This window comes from Sciurus carolinensis (assembly GCF_902686445.1).
Source record: "Sciurus carolinensis chromosome 14 unlocalized genomic scaffold, mSciCar1.2 SUPER_6_x, whole genome shotgun sequence".
NCBI lineage: Eukaryota > Metazoa > Chordata > Mammalia > Rodentia > Sciuridae > Sciurus > Sciurus carolinensis.
This window is the reverse complement of record NW_025920104.1, coordinates 264,791-284,940: the sequence shown is the minus strand read 5'-3', so window position 1 is coordinate 284,940 and position 20,150 is coordinate 264,791. Positions and strand designations below refer to the sequence as shown.

General features: G+C 32.0%; 1 pseudogene; it reads left to right on the top strand.

Moving 5' to 3' along the window:
- Nucleotides 1-20,150, top strand: part of LOC124973130 (cyclin-dependent kinase 17-like) — a 37,849-nt pseudogene that overhangs the window by 5,938 nt on the left and 11,761 nt on the right.

Genomic DNA, 20,150 nt, shown 5'->3' with positions numbered 1-20,150 from the left:
CAACTTTTGTTTTCTGCTTTGGCTTTGCTTTCTCAGTCCTTCTCTTGTGATCCTGAATCTTGGGCTGGTGATGGAAGGATTTTCAAATACTGTGAGCCTCAGAGCCTGTGGTAAAAACTGGCAGGCCTCCATGATCTCACAGCAAACATTCCTCCTTCCACCATTTCATGGAGTCTTTCAAGAAACTCAATTGCAAAGACCCCACAGTGTTATTTGAGGAAGCCTTGGCTCCCTCATGGCAATGCCCAGAAATGGAAGCAGATTTAGTAATTTGTTCATTTGTCTACTTTATCTAACTTTCTGCTTATAGAATATGCATGTTGTAAGGTTTTAGTCCGTCAGCCTTTATTATCTGATTTCTCTTTGTCAATTAAAAAACAAATTAAGAGTAGGAAGAATATCAGAAAGATGGAAGGTTCTAGAAAGGGTATTGTTGACACTACAGAGAAGTAATATTTGAATATGTGTCCATCAGAAAGAAAACAAATCCCATAAGAAGGACATGCAGAATTTCAAAATGATTGGCAGCTTAGGATGGTACTTAATTTAATTTTATACCTCATTAAAGTTTGAAATAATCACTATAGACTAGTACAATAATTAGATTATCACCTCAGTTGTTACTCTTTTATTACTGTGTCCTTTTAAATATCCAGGAAAATACATATCTGAAAGTTTCTGTTTATTTTATATCTACTTCCCTGATGATTTTTTGGGGTGTCTACTTTTAAAATTTTCAAAAACTTTTTAGTTGCAGATGAGCAAAATGCTTTTATTGTTTTATTTTTAATGTGGTGCTAAGAAGTGATCCTAGTGCCTCACATGTGCTGGGAGCACACATTATCACTTAGCCATAATCACAATTCTGGTGTTTTTTTTTTATTCATGTTTGATTTGACTTTTGCCACATGCTATGTTTTTAAACAGCAATTCAAAAGTTTTTGAAAAATTTTGGGGGAACCAGGATTGAACTCAGGGACACTAGACCACTAAGCCACATCCCCAACCCTATTTTATATTTTATTTACAGACAAGGTTGCCCCAAATTGCTTAGTATCTTGCTTTTTCTGAGACTGACTTTGAACTCACCATCCTCCTGCCTCAGCATTACACGTGTGTGCCACCACACCCAGCTAAACATAAAAATTTTACTGTTTCATTAGATAATTTTATTTTCTAAAGTTTCTGAGCATTTTTTCTAGTGCTTGCATTCTTTCTTGCCATGGCAGGTTATTTCCTTATGTGTTTCATAAATTTTGGAAATATGTACTCATGCAGTTTATATCTGTAGGTAATGTACGTAGCCTTTACCTGTATAGGTGCGACTCTCAGAATGGTGTGCTGCTGTCAGCTCACACAAAGAGATGATTCTTAAATTTGCAGCAATTTTGCCTGTTAAACATGGCTATTGTTATTTTTTAATTATATGAACTTATAATTAAGTTCAAAAACTAAAGTAAAGAATATGCAAGAGTCATTATTTCTGATTGTTCCAGTGCTTCTTACTATTGTTATCTCTGTCATAAGAGTTACCTCTGTGGTATATTTATTACAGAGTACCATGTAATGGTGTGCTACTGCATGTTCTTTCCATTGTTACACATTTTGTGTCATGTTGGTAGCAAGAACTATGCTATGGAGGAAATCAAAACACTCCAGGTCAGGGCTTTGAGTTAATGTTTTGATCTCTTAACTGCACACATAAAAACTCAACTATAAAAGATGGTAATGCTCTGGTTTTTGTATGTTGGTTGTCTATGTTACCTGCAATAATAATTAATTACATAGTAGGATAAAATATTTGTTAAGTTAAATATTGTCTCATTTTCTGATACAGATATTGTTCACAAATATCTACAAATGGTATCAGATATTGAGAGTGACCAAGCTTCTGGGAAGTCATCTGATGAAGTTCAGTCACCTACAGGTGTTTGTCACAGAAATCAAAAACATAAATGGATCTCAATGGAGGTAACACTTTAAAAATATATAAATATACCTTTGTATGTGTGTTTTTTGTATATAAACACACACATTTACACCCCCCACACACATATATCAAGCAAATAAAGCAATTTGAAAATTTTCATGAAGGTAAATGACACCTGTAGGAGAACTGTTATAATTATATTAATGAATTGTATTCTGAATATTTCCTTTCTCCTAATTACTATTCCAAGGCAAGTATACATTAATCATAGTATTCTATGCTCCACAGAATATTCATTTTTGTTTCCCTGTTCAGGAAAAGTGATTTTTTTAAATTACAGAAATCTAGTCTGACATCATTCTAGAGGACATTAGCAAAGTCCTCTTTTCAAAAAATGTGATTTCAGTTATATCTCTTTGAGATTCATTTGGATACTTCAAATTCAGATGTTTTTTGCTTAACATATGTAAGCACTTCATGGAAATATTGGTTCATATTGTATATACATATTCAGTATTCCTAGAAAATATAATAACAGTTTTCCAACACATTTCTACTTCCAACATCAATGTATGATTGTTCTGATTGGTCTTCTTGCCCATTTTTGAGGCTTTTTCTTTTTTAATTTTAACTTTTCTGGTAAAATAGTGGTCTCATTGTGGTTTTATTTTGCATTTTATTTTCTAAGTGAACACTTTTAAATATGTTTGTTGGTCATTTAGGTATCCTCTTTTGTAAATTAATTGCCCAAATCTGTTATCTATTTTCTACTGGTTTTTCTACCTTTTCCTTAATGATTTATAGGAATTATTTACATTCTACATAGAGGAACATTGTCAGCTTTATATCTTATAAACATCTTCTAGAATGTAGCAGTTGTCATTGAAAGGACAGCTTTTCCTGGTGCACTTTGATATTTGTCATAAGTTCAGATGATTGCATATTGTCTTTTGGATGACTAGAGTCCTTTACTAGGGATACGTATAAAGTGTTGTAATAAATAAAATGGGCAAAAAATAAGTGTTCTGCAAATCACAATACTTCAGAGAAGGAAGCACTTGAGGTGGTCCTTGAAACATTGGTAGAAATTTTTCAATTTGAACATGAATCTATGAATGAGGAGCATTCAAAATTTTATGTAATAAACCCAAAGATAGGAATATGTATGTTATATTAAGAAAATTGCAACAGATAAGAAGGGTCAATATGTAATAATTTATTTTAAAAATAGGATTTGAAAGAATAGGATGAACCAGATTATAAAAAGCATGACATATCAAGTCAAGGAGTCTGAACATCTCATGTAATAAAAAGTGTTTATTTAAACAAGGACTGACATGATCACACTTTTCTTTCAAATAAGAGTTTCAGGAAAAATAGAGACAATGCACTAGAGGAAAAGATAGACAAGAAGCTTGTAGATGAATGAGGAACTTATTCAAAATTATAGATAGTGTGGCCATCATATGGAAATAGATAGTAGAACTCAGACACTAGAGGTCATGCTGAAGAGAAAGTAGACAGGACATGGTACCCAGTTGAACTTTGTGTCTGAGGGAGGAACTTAATGATTACCTGTGAGGTTCTCACAGTTGTTTATCTCCTTTCCATATATTATATAATGGGATTTTTTTATTCACAAAAGCTTCTGTTTTGATTAGATATTCTAAAGTGTATAATTACTTTATTCTGTATACACTCTGAACACACTGACAAAGTGTAAAGCGTAATCAACTTGATTTTGATACATGTCTGTGATTATCATAGTTTTGCACATCAGTGCTTATAATATTTTAGAATATATTTTTTCACTTTTTTTTCTGGTCAAAAGTTTTCTTTGGCTATCAATTTTTATAAAAGATTTGTACTTAGATGAATTCTCAATTATGTTTGTTCTGATTGGGAAGAAAATAATGATTTAATAGCATGTAATAACTTTTTTGGGGGGTTACCCAGGATCTCCAGCATACTAAGTAAGTGCTCTACCAATGAACTCTGTCCCCAACCTTTATCATAGAGTTCTTAAAGCTGTTATTTAAAAAGACTTGTCTCTTGTGTCTATGTGAAACCCTCTTATGAATGCTTAGTAATTGGGGTTTTAGAAATTATTGCTGTCTGTTCCTATTCATTTCCCATACTTTTTGATTTTGAAATGGCTTATAAGTTTCAGATTAATCATCCCAGCTATATTTTGGTTTCTATCCATGAATTCCTTTTGTTATCATTTACATTACTAAGCAGATTTTTAATATATATTTAAAAATTATTATTCAAAATGAAACATCTTTACCTTGTGTTTATATTTGAAGGTGGGACATAGGCAAAAGAGTGGGTTAGGGGAAAAAGGATGGGAAAAGAAAATTATTTTTCACAACACTTAGAATTCAAGTTCACATAGATGCTGTACTCATTATGTATCTAAAATTAGATTTTTTTCCTCAGCGAGGTCTATTCTTCAATATAGAAATCTGAGCCTTAGACTTCATTTATAAAGATCAAGGGTGAGGTTAGGAATGGATGGAAAGCAGTTGGGTAAAAACAAATATTCTTCACATTTATTGAGAGTTCAAGTTTCCATGCATAACTTACCCTTTGTCTTAGATGGAAATTCAGAAAATTATTCCTAGAATTCATTTTTGCTGGAGGGAGTGACAGGGAATGCTGATGGGATCTACTGTAAATCCATGGTCATCTACCTCAAGTGGACCCTCAGTTTTGCATATAGCACTGTCTTACTCTAAGCAAGGAGCTGATTTCTTCTACATAATAGAAAAACCAAATGCTGTAAACCTGAAACTCCCCCATTTTCTGATTAACAATCATGAAAATCTGTCTGCACTTACCCTCTTCTTTTCAATCATGTTGCCATTTTTTTCCCATCTCATCTGCTCAGGGTTATTGAAATATCTGTTATACCTATAAACTTTTTTGTATTCAGTCTTCTTTTCTTAACTTCATCCTTTCTATTGACTTTCTATTTAATTAAACTGTTCTAATTTTAGATTAGCAGAGAAATTACAAAGGTAATACAGTGATTTTACCACATACCCAGTTATTCCTATTATTTGTAGAAGGTTACTTTAATACATTTTGTACAACTAAAGAACAAATATTGGTACATTACTATTTAGTAAACTCCACATTTTATTCAGCTTTCACTAGCTTTTTACTACCAACAATTTTTGTCTCAGAATCCCATCCACAATACAATGTTATATTTAGTAATAATATCTCATATTAAAGATACTGATTATTGGATTGGGAAATATTATGTAATACTTATATATGGCTTATAATAAATGAAGTATTCTCAACACAGTAAAATATTAAACTAATGGGAAACCTTATATGCCAATAGTGAGAATTCATCTGAGTTTTGTTGCATTTCCAATAATAGCAAACCCAGTACAAGTTTTATGAGCTTTTTTTTCATTCAATAGAATGAAAGTCTATATGAACATTAATGTCATCATATTAAAATTAGATATTAGCACATTAGAAGTTCTTATTTCTTTCCTCTGTGTGGATTTCTCATCCCTATACTAATAATTTTTGTAAGAAAAAAATGGTGAGTAAAATTGAGGTTTTCAGTCTCTTCTGTTCCCACATGTCAACAAGCAAAACACAATGTTGTCAAACAGAACAATTCAGTAATTCTCACAGGGAGGGTAATGGGTGTTTGAAGTAACCTCCTGCTGTCCACAGTGTTTTTCAATACATACTCACCTTTAACATGGCGCCTGTAGAACCTCAGCATATTCTTCACTTGTTCTAAAGCTAAAATGGAAATGCATCTCCACCTTATTAATACAGTTTCATGACTGTGATGCATGAATTATGTTGCTAGAAACAAAGCTAGCTAAAACTCTCTTGTTACACTTGCTACAGCTTACAAAGTACACTGAATTATAGGAGAAACTATTACAAGTTGTAATTTATCTTGTGTATGTATATTTTTAGTGTTCACGTGCTTTTGCTGTAAGAGCTATAAGAATAGGAATTTATATGGACTGTCAAAAAGTGAAGTATTTTCTTAGAACAATGAACTATCAGAAAAATAATTGTCTTTTGTCTGGAAAGCAGAATTAAGGGAGTATTTATATTATATTAAAATACAAAGTTCACTGTACCTTTTTTAGCTATCATTTCTGTTTTTGTGCAACTTTCAAAGGTTTAATTCAAAATAAGGTGCAACTCATTCTAGATTGTGAACTCAGGAAAGCGGGGATCATGTGTGTCTTCTTCACTGTATGCTCAGCAACTAATGTGCTTGGTAAATGTTGAGTAAATGAGAATTGTCTTCTGTTCTCTGAATAATTTCCACTGGAGAGCATGTAAATAAGCTAGTGATTATATCTGCTGTTAATCTTGTGTTCAGCAGATAAAAATGCCATCATATTTGTCTAAATATTCCATTTAAAAATTTATTAATTATAGTAATTACTATTTGGGGTTTAAAATGTGGGGATATTGCAGTATGCTTTACTCTTTGAATTAAGATCTGATAGTTCACTAATGTAATTGCCTTTTGCTTGAATTCTCCATCTGCTTGCATGGGTGGAATTCAGTAGTGCTGTTTATATTAGAGACTGATTATTCATAATTGCAGTATAATAATTGTTTTTGTTTATATATAAATTTATTTTAATGGGCACATAATTTTATAGATTTATTTGGTATTTTGACATTTCAATACCTGTATAAATGTGTGCTAATTAGATGAGATTAACTGGCATATCTATCACCTTAAATATTCACTATTTCTCTGTTTTGGGAACATTCAAAATCCCCTCTGCTAGCTGAAATACACAGTTAATTATTGCCAACCAGTTACTTAAAAAAAAAAGAGTTTCAGTATATTCTAATGTCATTAATTTTTATTCTCTGAAGAATGGTTCTTAAGTCTTTCATGTATCCTTTTCAAGTTATTCCTTACACTGTACAGTCACTTTTCATCTTTCAAACCATTAATTTATAGTCAATCACTTATGTAACCTATTTTTTCACTGGCATAATCTTTAAAGCAAACTGCATTGTTTTTGTCATGATCACTACTAGACCAAAGTGTACTTCATATTAAGGGCATTCTAATATTTGCTTAAGATACACAAATGAGTAAGAAAATTTTCCTACTAGTGAGAAGAAAAGGTTTCTTGGTCACTCATGTCTTCTCCTGAACTTATCTTTATTATAGACAATGACTTTATGTGCATTTTTTTCATGGATACTCATTATTTTGTTTATATTGGCTTATGTTTGTTTTCAACCTAGTGTTATTTTCCCTCAGTAAAAGATGACCCAAAACTTAAAATTTAAGTTGAAAATGCAGTAGTTATATGTTTGTAAGTTTAAACATCTGAAGACCACACATGTATAAGAAAATAATGTCATTTTATCATAGTTTCTTAAACTTGTAAAGTTTAATATAATGTGAAAAATTATTGGAATCAGAGAGGGGACTGTTGGCGACATTTTCCATACTGAAGTAAAAATCTTCATTTGTTTCTGGAAATTGTTGTATCTTTTAGTTTTGCTTCATTATTCTGCACAACTATTGGTAGTAGAAAGCAAGAACTTAGTAAATAATAAATTACATACAAAGCAGTACCTGGCTAGGTAGTATATGATGTTTTAAAACTTCATTTTTCTAATATCATGTTTTTCATGAAAAGCATCATATACATAAAGTAAAAAGGTAACAATAAAAGCAAATGGAAGCAGTTTTTCAGTCATGTAGTAGCATTGTACCTATGATTAGAGTTTTAGTTTTTGAGATTGAATTAAGCACTTCTTAGTTGAACCTGCAGTTTTCTACATCATTTTAACTTGGTATATGTCATTGTAACAAAAGTATAAAAACAATTCCTTGGTGGAACCTCTTCTACTTTTGGCCATTCAACTTTGGAAAGATTATTGTTTTGTCTAAAGTAGTAAGTGATGCCAAGTATCAGTTTTATTTTATTTGACAGCTCCAGAAAAATTGCAAATTTGATTCTCTAGGGCTGGAGTACAATGCAATATTTTAATAATTTAAAATGATTTATATACCTATGAAAACTGAAGTTATGCATTATTTCCTTTCACTAGCATTTTATTTAAAGACATTAGCATCTTCTACAAAAGAAGTGAATCCTTTTTTAGATTATTATTGTATCATGTATTGCAAAGGTATTTTAGAAAAAAATTTAAGGAAATTCTTATTCTTGGCTTCTGTTTAATATTTTTTTTAAATTTTGTTCTTTCAGTTCCTATTTTCCACCTGTCTATATTGTTTTTCCAATCTTTGATGTAAAGGTTGCATACTTTTTTAAATTTTCTTTTAAAATATATATTGGATATATTGTTTTTGTGACATATTTTGATATATTCCATCTACCTCATTTGTTGACTCCATAAAAAATAATTAGTGAGTTTAAGGTTTAAAAGAAAGAGTTTAAGAACTCACTTTTAAACTTTTAAGGAGAGAAAATGAGACTTACATTACTGGATTTGTGTTTGCATGTTTCCTGATCTACAGTAGAATGTAAATTGGTTTTGTTTTTAAATGTATTATGATTGGAGAACCTTGTTGCCACCTGCAGCAACAATCTTGCAGTAATTTATCAGAGGTGGACTGGAACTGAACTACTTCTATTATCTTTATCTGGGCTACTTCCTTGCTTGTTTGCTTGTTTGCTAGTTTATAGAGGAAGAAAGACTTTGCTTACTTTTAGTTTTAGAGGAAGAGAGGCTTTGAGAGGAAGAGAGGCTTTGAGAGGAAAAGAGACTTTGCTTAAAGGAAGAGAGACTTTGCTTAGAGGAAGAGAGACTTTGCTTAATTTTAGAAGTGCTACTCTTTCAGAGAGGCTATACTTATCAAAGGTCTACTGCTTCTTAAAGTTGGGTCACTTTTTGGAGGTGCGGTGTGTAGTTTGCGGCATGTGGCCTGCATCCTACAACCTTCATTCTGCTATCTACATTTGTCTGCTTAGTCCTGCCAATCCTTCATTCTGTGATCTGTGACCTGTGAGCCCCACACTCTGCCATCTTCATTCTGGGATCTGTGACCTGTGACCTAGAGGTGACTGCTTAGTCCTGTGTTCTGCCATCTGCAACCTGCATTCTGCAATCTATCAGAGGTGCTACTTATCAGAGGTGCTTCCTATAGGTCTGTCTTATTTACCTAAGGCAGCCAATCAGCTTAGGATTAAGTAGCACGGATGGAGCATGTGCCACAGTACCAATCAAGAAAGAATGAAGAATATATGTTGACCACTAGTGCAGAGGAGACATTAACTAATCAGGCAAAAGTAGATCACACGCCATGTTAACACTAATTATGTACCACCTCTTGGCTCAATGCCAGCCGCCATCCTAGGACTACCCAAATATGTCTCTGAAGAACATGAAACTCATCTTTGTACCACCTTTTTGGTTTCAAGGTTGCATGGAAATTTAAAGATTGGTCAGAAAGTTATTATTATTATAATTTTTTTCGGTAGTGGGGATTGAACCCAGGGCCTTGTGTTTGCAAGGCAAGCACTCTATCAACTGAGCTATATACCTAGCCCTAATATTTTGTGATTTCATTAGAAGAAAAATCAAATAGTAATTTTATAAGATTCTTTAGTATCTTAAAGTAAAACTGGTAGTTTAAAATTTGGATTCTTGTGTTTGCAAGGTAAGCACTCTACCAACTGAGTCATATTCCCAGCCCTGCTTTTTTGTGATTTTGTTAAAAGAAAAATCAAATAGTAATTTTATAACATTCTTTATTATCTTAAAGTCTGTGGTAGTTTAAAATTTGGGTTCTTAAAATAAAACAAGGCATTCACAGCAGGCCATTATCCTATCCATATGTAAGGTAGGTTGACTGTTTCAATTATGAATACTGATGCTTTTTACCTTTTCAATATTCCAACATCAAGTATATTTTGAAACATGAGAGATGTTCAACAATTTGTCTGTAACCAACTATTTTTATTCTTAAACAATGTAGAATTGGAGAGTATTAGATGTTGAGAAAGAGATAAAATTTTAAGAATAAATACTCAACTTATCATAGTTTTGCTTGCAGTCAGAAATTGGGCTTGGGAAGATGGAAACCTACATCAAATTAGAAAAACTTGGAAAGGTAAGTAAATTCTTATTTTAAAAATGTAAGACTTTCTTGTTCATCATCTAAGTGTATGGTTTGGCCAACCTGGAAAATTGTGAACATGATTGTCTAAAGAATTATATCTTGCTCTGAAAAGGTAACAAAATTAGGAGGAATGAAACTTTCAATTCTTGAAAGTATCCTATCAGTTTGAGAGGAAATGTGTAATTTTTAATAGGCTTAAAATATTTTATTGAAAGAAATGGAAAATATTTTGCTTTCTTGGTAACACAATAGGCATCTGTTTGTTTAGTCTCCTAGCAGTCTCCTGTCTGTGCTGTCATGAGAAATTGCATGAGTTAAAGTTTCTTAAAAATAACTTTAGAAATAAAAATATTTTATTGAATGTTAAGACAATCTTAAACTATGCTTTTTTCTTTAACTTGTCACTGTCTGTAATGCTACTAATTTAGAAACATTCTATCTTCCACAGTAATAAAGAGCAAGAAAATAATAAGTGAAAAGTAATAAATAAACAGTAAGTAATAAAAAAAAAGGTAGAAGTAATAGAAAAGAAACAGCAGGAAGGAAAATAATAGACTTAGTAAGTAATAGACAGGGAATATTCTTTTCTTTTTTAAATAACTAATGTGCAAAAATTTTGAAAAGTTTGGAAACCTGGGTAAAACCTCTTTTGATTTAACAGTATAATGATTCTTTCATTTAATGTGCTCAGTGACAGTCTTCATATACCATTACAGAGAATGCACCTTTGATTTTAATACTATTGATCCAAATCTTAATTTGAAATAAAACACCAAAAGTAAATTAAATTCTTGTTTTATACTTTTGAGACACTTTTAATCTTACAAAAACCTGAAAGTTGCGCGTATGTAACTGAAAGTCATCTTTGCTATAAGAAAGTCTAATACTGAACATTGTGGAGTTTCTTTGCAAGATGGAGTTCACCATGTTTACAAATTAGAAATTCAGGTAGGTCTCTTTATTGTTCTTCATTGTTACCCTCTTATGGTACTCTTGACTTTTTCCTCCAAAATATGTTTTATAGGGCATATATGCAGCAGTTTATAAAGGAAGAAGTAAACTGACAGAGAATTTGGTGGAATTAAAAGAGCTCTGTTTGGAAAATGAAGAATGCACACCCAGTACAGCAATAAGAGAAGGTATATTTATTTAGACTATTTTAAAACCAAAGTTGTATAAGAGTAATTTTAATAAATAAAAGCAGATAGAAATAATAGGTGACCAGAAGATAATTAGATCTTCAAAAATTATTTCTAAAAGTAACATATTCAGTGGAAAGAAATTATTTTTTAATGTATAGTGAAATACTATGATATAATTAAAAGTACTGACAGATAAATATCTTATAGACAAATTTTATATATTGGAACATGGGACACATGGTAACTGTAAATTAGCTGCATACATTAAATATAAGAAATAAGTGAACTGCGTATAAACATGTCATTATACCATTTTATTTAAGAAGTGAATTATTCAAAATTGGTTTAAATCAGGCATGGTGTAAATGCCTTTAATCCCAGTGACTCAGGATGCTGAGGCAGGATGGCAGGCTTGAAACCAGCCTCAGCAATTTAGCTAGACCCTGCCTCAAAATAAAAATTAAAGAAAAGCAGATGTGGCTCAGGTTCAATCCCTTGTACCAAAATAGATAAATAAATAAATAAATAAATAAATAAATAATGTTTGAGGCAACATGTTACTGATTAGCAACATGGTGAAAAAAGCATATTTGTATTATAATTAATATTAGAGGCTCAAAAAGTTAACATTCAAGGAAAAACAGCAGAAGATGGAGAGTTGTAATATTAGAGAAGACTTCAGGTACTATAATATCAAACTCAAAGTCATAAAAAAAGAAAAAGTTGATACATTTAGTTTTTCTACTACTAATCCCCTTGGAAAATTACTGTTTTTTACTTAAGAGAATTTTATACACAGTAGGTTTATATGTTAAACTTACTTCATATTTTTGTAAAATCTTACCTTCCACAGACTAAACAATTGGCTTTCATTTCTGTTTTACAGTTTCACTCTTAAAATTATTTAAAACATACAAACATAGTAACCTTACAAGATGTTGTTCACACAGAAAAATCTTTTACTCTGTTCCTTGAGTATTTGGTAAGCTCTTAATAAAAACTCAGTATTTTAGTTTGCTTTAGTAATAGAAATATAGACATTTTAAATAGCCTCGGTCATTTTTGTTTATTTATTGGTATTTAAATAGATTAGGTGGTGCATTCTGTATCTCTTCCTGAAAAACTATTTTCTTAAAAAATTAAACACTATTAAGTGAATTAGTCATACATTCTGAAAACTATGTCATCATGTAGTAAAATGTTATGATTTTTTAGGATAAAGGCCTAAAACAGTACATGAATGACTGTGGGAACATCATGAGTATGCACAATGTAAAGGTAACTTTATTGTGTACTGTTAAAGTGTAAAGAAAATGAGCTAGATTGCACAGTGTAATATACCAACCTCAGAACCAGTCTTTGCAATTTTCTGTATGGCTTATTTACTCAACTTCTGTTTACTCTACTACAGATTTCCTAGGATCATACTTTTTGTAAAACTGCTTCATTTTAAAAGTCTTCTAAAAATATTTTTGATATTTTATTTCACATTACAACTGATTGTCCTATATGTGTAGAATAAATCTGCGGGTATATTTTACTATCTGATATAAAATCCAAATGATGGATACATTCTGCCAAAGGCCACCTTTAAATGGTGAACTCCCCTAATATATTTAAAATGGTATTAAATTATAAAACAACAGTGAATTTTCAGGGTTATGCATTATTAAAGACAAGAAACTTATAGTTATTGTGATTCCTTTGCTTGAAGTAACTATCTGTATTGTTAACAGAAATCATAAGTTAATTGTGTTTTTGTAGTACATCTAAGAATTCAAATAATGCTAAAGAAGTTTTCTATAATTATCAGATACAGAAGAAACCTAGAAGTTATCAGATAAATAAAAGAACTTGACATACTTCTGTTCTTAAAGACTTCTTTGTTCTGAGTGATATATTTTACATTTTCAAAGATTTATTTTTCCAAAGTTTACCAACAGTTTATAGAAACCTATTTTGAAAATAAAATGTCCCATCTGGTGTGTTTGAGACCTTTACAATTCTATAGATAGTAAATCAGTAACTTCAAACTTACATTTTTTTAAATAGTGAATTTGGTAAATATAAAGGAAAGTCAGTTTCTGTTACTGAAAGAGAGGTCTGAACATATTGCTAGCACATTGCTAAGAATTTTAAAACAAGGCTTTAAAAGTATTTACATATACATTCCATGAGGTTTGTTTTCATCATACTTTACATTATCCTTTGTAAGGTGTTGTGAAGGCTATCTGTAGAACTCAGTTTTTAAAATTCTGTTTTTTCTGCTTTTATATCAGCAATAATTTGGAAAGAAAATAGCCTATAATTATAATTTGACAGAGGTTTGAGAAGTCTTTTAAATCAGGTCTAAATAGTTGAAAAGTATTTTATTGTTTGTTAAAATCACATTTAATGTTTCCCAAATGTAAAATTTAATAGGAATATATTGAAAGGTAGCAGTGTTTACCACTGTAACCCCAATGGTACCCACCAGGAGTATGATAAAGTAGTGACTTTAGAGTTTTCAAAACACATAAATAATTATGTGGAATCTGAAGACTTCACAGCTTACAATTTATTCAGGCCAGGCATGGTGGTGCATGCCCACAAACCAGCTACTCGGAAAACTAAGGTAGTGGGATCACAAATTTGAGGCCAACCTGAGCAATTTAATTAGACCGTGTCTCAGAATTAAAATGCAAAATAGTTGGTGGTATAGCTCTGATGTAACATGCTCCTGAGTTCAATCCCTACTGCACCCCCTCCAAAAAACCACCAAAGGCATTACTGCCATTAATCATCTGCTACCTTGGCTTATTCTTGGTATTCAGATACTATTTTTTATCTACAAGTGAACAAAAGTTACCTCTTGAATCTTCAGTACTCTAGGTTATTTTTGGTAACCCCAGAAATTCAAGATGTGTTCCACATCTCTTTTTTCACCACAATCCACAACAAAACCTCTAACATTAGCATTATAAAAATTGCTTTTTTCAGAGCACTAGAGTGCATTACCCCTCTTTGAATCACAGCTGATTTTTTTTGACTTTTTTTTTATTGTAAACAAATGGGATACATGTTGTTTCTCTGTTTGTACATGGCGTAAAGGCATACCATTTGTGTAATCATACATTTACATAGGGTAATGTTGTTTGATTCATTCTGTTATTTTTTTCCCCTTCCCCCAACCCCTCCCACCCCTCTTTTCCCTCTATACAGTCCTTCCTTCCTCCATTCTTGCCCCCCTCCCTAACCCTAACTCTAACCCTAACACTAACCCCTCCCACCCCCCATTATGTGTCATCATCCACTTATTAGCAATATCATTCATCCTTTGGTTATTTGAGATTGGCTTATCTCACTTAGCATGATATTCTCCAGTTTCAGCCGTTTGCCTGCAAATGCCATAATTTTATCATTCTTTATGGCTGAGTAATATTCCATTGTATATATATATATATACCACATTTTCTTTAGCCATTCATCAATTGAAGGACATCTAGGTTGGTTCCACAATCTGGCTATTGTGAACTAAGCAGCTCATAACATTGATGTGGCTGTGTCTCTGTAATATGCTGATTTTAAGTCCTTTGGGTATAGACCAAGGGGTGGGAGAGCTGGGTCAAATAGTGGTTCCATTACAAGTGTTCTAAGGAGTCTCCACACTGCTTTCCAGAGTGTCTGCACTAATTTTCAGCCCCACCAGCAATGTAAGAGTATACCTTTCTCCCCATATCCTCGCCAACCCCTGTTGTTGCTTGTATTCTTGATAATCACCATTCTAATTGGGGTGAGATGGAATCTTAGGGTGGTTTTGATTTGCATTTCTCTTATTACTAGAGATGTTGAACATTTTTCCATGTTTGTTGATTGTTTGTAGGTCTTTTTCTGTGAAGTGTCTATTCATTTCCTTATCCCATTTGTCAATAGGATTATTTGCATTCTTGGTGTAGAGTTTTTTGAGTTCTTTATAGATTCTGGAGATTAGCCCTCTATCTGAAGTATGATTGGCAAAGATTTTCTCCCACTCTGTAGGCTCTTTCTTCACATTGCTGATAGTTTCCTTTGCGGAGAGAAAGCTTTTTAGTTTGAATCTATCCCAGTTATTAATTCTTGCTTTTATTTCTTATGCTATGGGAGTCCTGTTGAGGAAGTCTGGTCCTAAGCCGACATGTTGAAGCTCTGGACCTACTTTTTCTTCTATAAGATGCAAGGTGTCTGGTCTGATTCTGAGATCCTTAATACATTTTGAGTTTAGTTTCATGCATGGTGAGAGATATGGGTTCAATTTCATTCTAATGCATATGGATTTCCAATTCTCCCAGCACCATTTGTTGAAGAGGCTATCTTTCTCCATTCCATATTTTTGGCCCCTTTGTCTAGTATGAGAAAATTGTATTTATTTGGGTTTGTGTCCGTGTCCTCTATTCTGTACCATTGATCCACCTTTCTATTTTGGTACCAATACCATGCCGTTTTTGTTACTATTGCTTTGTAGTAGAGTTGAAGATCTGGTATTGCGATATCCCGTGCTTCACTCTTTCTGCCAAGGATTGCTTTACTATTCTGGGTTTTTTATTCTTCCAGATGAATTTCATAATTGCTTGCTCTATTTCTGTAAGGTACATCATTGGGATTTTAATTGAAATTGCATTGAATCTGTATAGCACTTTTGGTAGTATGGCCATTTTGACAATATTAATTCTTCCTATCTATGATCACCCACTGCCCGCAGAGAAAATCACAACACGTATGCTCTGGATCACAGGAACCAAAAAGCCAAAAGGCCGCTTTATTCCTCAAGTCTCCGACTTATATTGAGAACATCAGCAAATCAGAGAATAGACTACCAGGAAAGTCAGCCTATCAAGGAATAGTCTCAGGCAGATACCAGGATCACCTCACGTACAACAGCCAATCAGAGTTACTTCCTAAAACTTGTTTATGAGTGCAGCTATGTTTGGCAAGCTGCCAGCCGCCATCTTAGAGATCAGGCCACGGTGCGGCTCTGGGGCCCTCAGAGCCCGTCCCTGACACCTATCCAAGAACATGGGAGATCTTTCCATCTTCTAAGGTGTTCTTTAATTTCTTTCTTTAGTGTTCTGTAGTTCTCATTGTAGAGGTCTTTCACCTCTTTTGTGAGATTGATTCCCAAGTATTTTATTTCTTTCAAACCTATTGTGATTGGGGTAGTTTTCCTGATTTCTCTTTCTGAAGATTCATCACTTATGTATAAAAATGCCTTAGATTTATGTGCATTGATCTTATATCCCACTACTTTACTGAATTCACTTATGAGATCTAAAAGTTTTCTGGTGGAATTTCCTGTTTCCTCTAAGTATACAATCATATCATCAGCAAATAGAGATAGTTTGAGTTCTTCTTTTCCTATTCATATCCCTTTAATTTCTTTGGTCTGTCTAATTGCTCTTGCTAGAGTTTCAAGGATGATATTGAATAGAAGTGGTGAAAGAGGGCATCCCTGCCTTGTTCCAGTTTTTAGGGTGAATGCTTTTAGTTTTTCACCATTTAGAATAATATTAGCCATGGGCTTAGCATAGATGGCCTTTACAATGTTAAGGAATGTTCCCACTATCCCTATTTTTTCTAGTGTTTTGAGCCTGAAGGGGTGCTGTATTTTATCAAATGCTTTTTCTGCATCTATCAAAATAATCATGTGATTCTTGACTTTAAGTCTCTTGATATGGTGAATGACATTAATTGATTCTCTGATGTTGAACCAACCTTGCATCCCTGGGATGAAACCCACTTGATCATGGTGCACTATCTTTTTAATATTTTTTGTATGCCATTTGCTAAAATTTATCACAGCTGATTTTAAAACTGAGTAGGAGTTGCTAAAAGTAAAATGTCCAGGAAGTAGTTGTTAAAAGCTGATTGAGTTATTTTTATAACTGGTAATTTGCCAGGGTATGCAGCCCCATTCTCTCTGATACCTGAGATTTTACATAAAGCCACCACCTTCAATGCCATATTTAAAGGTACTGCCCCAGATTAGAAGTTTTATTTCTTTCAGGAAGGAAGTGCCTGTGTTTGATTCACATACTGGAATTTCATAATCAAACTATAAGCTTTAGTAGTATAGAGGATACATCTGTTTAGGCTGCTTTCTCTAATCAATAAACTATCATTATGAAAACAAAATTTTGTTATATTTATAATATTTATTTTCATAGACACTGTTTACAATAATGATAGAAACCTCAGATTGAACAATGAACTAAAATTGAGAAAACAACACAAAATGGAAAAGGCATTGTCCTTAAAATGATATAATTTTTTTGTTTTTTTTCTTTTACTAATTCAGAACAGTTGCTTTTGTACTTACCATAGCTTATGCTAATAGCAAATTATATCTTGATATCTGTAAGACTAATTTTTACTTATTTGCTTTCATAGCTGTTTATCTACCAAATTCTATGTGGGTTAACTTATTACTACAGAAGAATTGTGTTGCATTGAGACTTGAAACCACAGAACCTTCTCATTAATGAAAAAGGGGAAATAAAGCTAGCAGATTTTGGTATGGAATGATTAAATACTTATCAATACTTCCAGGTGATTAGGTATAAAAGAACAACCATTGTCACAATGTGTTATCACTTTAATGTGAGTTTGGAAATTTTCTCTGAGCCCACTGAACAATATTTGACAGAATTTTGTGGGTGTATTACGTTCATTGTTAGCAACAAATACTTAAAGATATGGGTTCCCAGTTGTGGCCCATGGACTCCTGGTTTCTGATACCCTTTCAAGGATTGTCCAGAGGTATAAAATATATTAGCAGAAGTGCACTAAATGTTATTAGCTTTTTCCCTTTGTTAATATTTGCACTGTTGATCCAGAAGCAATAAGGATAAAACTGCTGTTTCCTGGTATACATTCAAGCAGTGCCACCAAAGTATATCATGGTGTTCTTCACCACTGAGAAAAAAGTCTCAGTTACACTTAAAATATTTTGCAGAGCAGTAAAATGCATTAATTTTATTAAATTTTCTTCATGAGTAAATGACTAGTATTTCTGTGTTGTGTATGCATAATGAAATATGAAGTATATAAAAAACACATGGACTGCACACAGAAATACTATAGTTATCTCAAATAAAAAATTTTGGGTGATTGTTTGGCTCCACGCTGAATTAACCCTTTTTTTTTTTTTGACTTTTCAAGGAACGTCATTTTTACTAGAAAAAGTGACCAACAGAAAAACTGTGGCTATTCAGAATTAGAATATTTTTTCAGATTTTTCTTGAAAATGTATGAAGTAAACTTGTCACTTCAAGGAAATCAACTGCAGGTATTCCTTGCCAATAGTAAAATTCAGGTTTTCAATTACAAATTAGATTCTGAAAATTTAGATCTGCTACTTTAAGCTTAATATCTTCCCACTACTTAGAAACTTTTCTGATGAGATCAGTGGTGATATTAACAAATAGAGGTTTTTCTTTTCTTATTTTGATAAAATTATATAAAAAATTTTAATCTATAACTCAAGAAGAAATATTTTTCCAGTTATCACAACCTCATATTATAGAATTTTGTTGGTAAAAGGTTCATTTAAAGTGCAAGATAGACTAGTGAATCTTAATATAAATATGAATAGTTTATTGATAGAGTTTCAGTTACCATATAACCTTTGAGAAAAAACTTAATCTAATTCTAATATATCAAAGAACACTATCCACAATTAGAAAATACTTTTTAAAAGTTTATCCTCTTTTCAAACTTTATATCTGCGAGATTTTATTTTCTTCATATACCTATGTATATTATGATATATTATGATATGGAGTAAAGCGACATATCACAACAGATAGAAAGCAAAAGCAAATAGCAAAAGCTATCTTCTATCAAAATAAACTCCAAACACATTTACTGAAATGTTAAAAAGTCCATTCTAAACTAATTTTTTTGAAAAAATTTTTCATAAAAAATGTTATTTGTGCTAACATGAGAGGTGTTTTTAATGCATAACTAAATGTTTTAATTTTTTCTCATTTTATGGCAAACATAAAATAAATATAAGAAAAAAATATTTGGGGATTTTAATCAATTTTGAGAACTTAAAATATGTCCCAAGGCCCAGGAATTTAAAAACCACCTCTGAAAAGGGGTCCCTTGTATGCTTGCCACCATGACTGCATTTATTATGTGCTTAATAATTTAATTGGTAGATCTTTACTTATATCATTTTTGATAATCATCTTATTTTAAGGGACTTGAAAGTCAGACAAAATTAGATGTCCTTTTTGTTTTGAGTAAATTGTTTCTATTAGAAGAAGAAAGAACTTTGCAGAGTAGCTTTGAAATTTTTGTTATTCTCAGAATGCTTTCATAGAACTTAGTTTTTAAAAACCCATGCAGTTTTCCAAAATTGCATTTTTAATTTTTCACAAATTATTACAATGGATTCACTTATGGAAAATTTCACTAAATTTTATAAGTATGAGTTTTTCAGGTTATTTCCCAGTAATGGATTAAAAATTTACTTTTTAAATGGTGAATTTGTCTTTGGCAATTAGTATACTTCTACTCACTTAGTATTTTGCTATTTGAAGCATAAATTCCTATTTATATTTCCTTTCTTAAAAAGAAAATGAGTGGGCCACCTTTGTTTAAACAAAAAATTGCAAGTTATTTACATATGTTTGCACAGATTATACAGTCTCTTCTTGAACATAGTTTATGTTGCTATTTCCCTTCTCTCTTTGTCAAACTGCATTTACTGCTCTTTGACATAACCACAAAATCAATGGGTGTGACAGACAAACCATGCATGAGTATTCAAAATGCAAAAAGAATGTCAAGGACCATCAAAAATCCACTTTTATCTGGGAATACTCTGAGTGCTTCAAATTTTGGCTCTAAGTTCTTCAAAGAAAGCAAAGCAAATTTTATCTTCTCATAGGCCATTAAGAAATTCTGATTACTGCAAGTTGCATTGATGCATGCC